A 4,689-nucleotide genomic window follows, 5' to 3' on the forward strand; every position below is an offset into this window, starting at 1 on the left:
GGCCGCTTCCCCGCCTCGTCGCCAGCCTCCTCTGGGCCCAACGTCCTCCGGCGCGGCGCACAGCAGGAGATGGGGGGGGGGGGCGAGGGACGCGACGGCCGTCAACAAACCCGTCTCCTTAGCGAGCCTGCCTCGCCTCCGACGCCTGCGCGCCCAATCACTCCCCGCGCAGGCGTCGGAGGCGAGGCAGGCCGGGGACGTCGCCAAGGAGACGGAGGCCCAGGGCCGACCTCCGCCGCCGCTCAAAGAGCTCGAAACGAGGGAAAGAGCCGCCCGGCTCCTTTCCGCGGCTAAAGTTACCTGAGAGCCGCGTTCGGGGCGCTGCGTGGGCGGCCTGGCCTCGAGGAGCCCCCGGCCCCGGCCCGTCTTCTGGACAGCTGGGAGAAGCGCCGCGGGCATCCGTACCCCCCCCCACTTCCGGAGGATTAGTTTAAGCCTCTGCTGCGCTTCTGCGGAGTGGGAGGAGCGACTGCTGGGTCTACGGGGGGGGGGGCGCTTGGTTAGGCTTAGGGATGTCAGCCTCCGGATGGGATTTGGGGATCCTCCGGAATTACAGAAGCAGAAAAGGGCAAGAGTCCAGGAGCACCTTAAAGACTAACAAAAATGTTTTCTGGCAGGGGTAGGAGCTTTCGTGAGCCGCAGCTCACTTCTTCAGATACAGCTAGAACGTGAATCCATCTGTCTTTAGAGGAGAGTGAATTTAGACAAGCATTAGTATGTAAATGTTAACAGTATGTAAATGTGAATAGCAGGCGTGATGGGATGAGGTGTGGTATGCAGAAGAGTCTGTGATGTCCAGGGGAGAGATGGGTGTGGAGAAATCAGCATTGGTAATGAGCCATGAATGCAAGGTCTTTATTCAGCCCAGGTAAATGCATTGACTTTAGTTTGAATATCAACTGTAATTCAGCAGGTGCTACTGGACTCTTGCCCTTTTCTACTACTGCAGACAGACTAACACGGCTACCCGCTGTGAATTATCTCCGGAATTACAGTTCATCTGCTGACTACAGAGATCAGTTCCACTGGAGAAAATGGATGCGGGGGGGGGGGGGGCTCTATGGCATTGTAACCCACTGAGATCCCTGTCCTTCCCAGGCTCCACCCCCAAATTTCCATGAGTTCTGGATAGGACAACCCTACCCCTCCCATGTGCAACCGGTGGCCATAGAGGACCTGGCAACCCTACCTGGGTCCTTTGTTTTCAAAGAGTTCCATCTTGCCTTAGGCATGCTGCCCTAGGAAGACATGGGGAAAGCCACTCTGAGCTTTCCTCTGAGTTGGGGAGGGCAGGGTAAAAATGCAATATAATAATAAATAAGAGTCTTGCGGATCCCTAAGGACTTAAACTCATTTTGTTTTTGTGGACTAGAGCCACTGTTCCTTAAGCAGTGAAGAGTAGTCCATACAAGGTTAAGAATGTAAGAATCAGACCACTGGTCCATTAGTCCAGCATCCTCTTTCACACAGTGGCCAACCAGATGCCCTGGAAGGCCAAACAAGCAGGGCATAGAAGCCATGGCCTTTCCTGATCCTGTCTTCTTGCACTGGTATATGGAGGCTCCCTTCAGTCACCATGGCTAGTAGCCATTGATGGACCTCTTATTAATGAATTTCTCTAACCTTTTAAAACCATCTGTGCTCATGTTCATCACTGGTAATGATGGCACAGTTTAATTACTCATTGAGTAATTTTTGTTTGTCCGGAACCTATTTCCCAACAACTTCACTGGGTGCCCCAAGTTCTAATTTTGTTGGACAGGGAGAAAAAAACTCTCTGTCCACTTTTTCCACCTCATGCACAATTCTATAAACCTCTCTCTGTCATGTCTCCCTTTAGCTGTCATTCTTTTAGACTGAAGAAGCCCAGACTATCCTTTTGTTACAGGAAAGGTGCTCATCCTGGTTGTCTTCTATGGCAGAAAAGCCCCACTGACTTGCAGGCCCTGTTCCACCTTGCCCTCCAAGGCATCTGGCACTAGTGGCCGTGCAAGGTCTCCACCTGGCATGTGCCACCACCTGTCTTTTCCAACCTTTGGAGGGGCTTTTGAAGGGGAGGCGTAATCAGCAGAATCATGAGCCTGTGAATTCAGAAGTTAATGCCATTCAAATCCCTTGAGACAAGATACACATTGGACTGCACCCATGTTGGGATGCAAGCTGTGCGCCAAAAGGAGTAAGCCACATACTGCAAAGAGGATGAGCAGAGACAGGGTTTTTTCGGTGGTGGTACCTTGCCTTTGGAATGCCCTCCCGCTTGAGGCTCGCCAGGTACCCACCTTACTTTCCTTTTGGTGCCAGGCCAAAACATTTCTCTTTAACCAGGCTTTTAACTAGGGGGCTCCACCTCTTTTTAGCTGCTTTACCGTCTGCTAGGACCCTGAGGACTGTTTCATTATTATAAATTTTAGACAGCTGTGTTTGTTTTACACTGCTTTTATGTCCTGGAATGTTTTTAATTGACCTGTTTGTTTTTATTTAGTTAATTCTTGATATTGTGAGTTGCCCTGAGCAAGTTCTGGAGAGGCAGCATACAAATGCTCTAAATCAGTCATGTCCAAAGTCCGGCCCGGGGGCCAATTGTGGCCCCTGGGCCGGTTTAATTCGGTCCCCCAGCCTGTTTTGCAGAGAGAGAAAAAGGGGTGCGTGGGGCCTGCGCCTGTGCTTTGCATCCTCGACTGAGGGGGCAATACTTGGGCGGAGGGTCGCCTCGATTGGCTATCTCAGCCCCGGAATGAAGGCCAGCGAGTCTGAAACCCTAGAGAGGCCACTTCCTTCTTACCCAGACTCCACCGCTCCAAACCACCGCTCTTAACCATTACACCATGCTGGCTCTCATGGGGAGAAAAACTCCACATTCCTCCCTGCACGTGAGATGTCAGAGTGTTTGAATCTTGGACTCCATGAGAATGAAAACCAGTTTATTTCCTGGCTCAGATGAGGGGAGGACAGAATACCCCCGGCATGGTTGAAGGGAGAGAGTTGACAGCCCCAGAGAGGCACATGAGCGAGGGGGGGGGGAAGGGGGAGGAAGAGTTCCTGCTCCCTCCCTACAGAAGGAAGGTTGGAGATTTAGAAGCTGGGGGGCATCCGGTGAGCTGAAAGGGGCTTTGGGGAATGGAAGGAATGTAGCCATGGTTTTTGTGGTGTAGTCTGTGGTTATGGGCATAATAAGTATGCCGTTTGCAATAAACTTTGCAAAAAATAGTTAATTTGCATTAAATTAATTTAATTAAGAATGTCAGGCAAAATGGTCGGCCCTTGCGCATGTTCACTTCATCAAATCTGGCTCTCTTTGAAAAAGGTTTGGACACCCCTGCTCTAAATAAATACCTTGCCTTTGTGGGCCCCGTGTCTGCAACTTGCATCAGCTGTTTTCTGTCCTGTAAAATCTTTCTTAATATTTTCTACACCCTGTAAACCTTAAGACACCTTCTTTTATTTGAAAACTGCTTTGGGAAAGATGGTTCTGTTGCAAATATCTGTTCTTAGGGAAGAACAGATGAACAAATATGAGGGGTATTGTCGAAAGCTTTCACAGTCAGAGTTCATTGGTTCTTGTGGGTTGTCTGGGCTGTGTAACAGTGGTCTTGGTATTTTCTTTCCTGACATTTCGCCCAATGGTTCCACATTATCATACCACACCCTCATTAGCACAGGACAATGATTTGTCCTTACTTACAGGACAATGATTTGCACATTACCTTTAATACTTTGCAGGACAATGACTCAGCTCAAACCCAACTACCTTCTGACTATATATTACTCTTCCTACACACTTGACACTGAGAGACACTGTCCTTCAGTGTTATTCCTCTGAAGATGCCTGCCACAGCTGCAGGCGAAACGTCAGGAAAGAAAATACCAAGACCACGGTTACACAGCCCGGATAGCCTACAAGAACCAAATATGAGGGGTGTCTTATGTCTTTTAACCTTTTCAGTTTCAGTAATCAGAATCTCATGGTGTCATTCAGGAATGCATCAGTCAGATTTGCAGCCTTGTCCCAGTATAAAGTCGGTAGTAACTGGCTGCATTTCGGGTTACTCAGGGGAGAAATAAAATTGAGTAAAACATAACTGATGTGTCATTTATTGTGTTAATGTTCACTTTTGGACAGCAGCAAAATAGCAGCCACTTGCCCTTCATTAAATAAGTATATACACAATTTGTAGTGGTAAATATACAATCACTGTGTCAGTCGGGCACAGATTATTAAACTGTGTTATTCACACAGACCTGCATGCTCTCCCATTACTTATTCATTGCATGTCTCATAATGTGATTATAATAGCTTTTTTAAAAGTGGAAATCACAGGTAACAATGGGAAAATTTCTCAGAGCTGCCACAAATAATAGGTTAAGAGAAATTCTTAAGGTGTAGTGGTATTGTCAGTATGCATAATTTTTTTGTTCCAGTCCAATGAAACTTAAGAAAATAGAAAAGGAAACCAGGCCAAGTGTCACCAGCTAAGCCCTGCACAATTGTGGGAGATGGAAATGTATTGTTGAAGGACTCAGCACTTTAACACGCACATATAATACTATGAACAATTTGATTTATTTCTTGCTAAGGTAGTAAGACTATGAGCGTTATCATTTCAGACTGTTAGTGGGGGATTATATGATTAAATATTCCTCCAAGCAAATAAAAATTGCCTGTACATAGTCTTGGGTGTCATAAAGAAA

This window comes from Euleptes europaea, chromosome 3, assembly GCF_029931775.1.
Source record: "Euleptes europaea isolate rEulEur1 chromosome 3, rEulEur1.hap1, whole genome shotgun sequence".
Lineage (NCBI taxonomy): Eukaryota > Metazoa > Chordata > Lepidosauria > Squamata > Sphaerodactylidae > Euleptes > Euleptes europaea.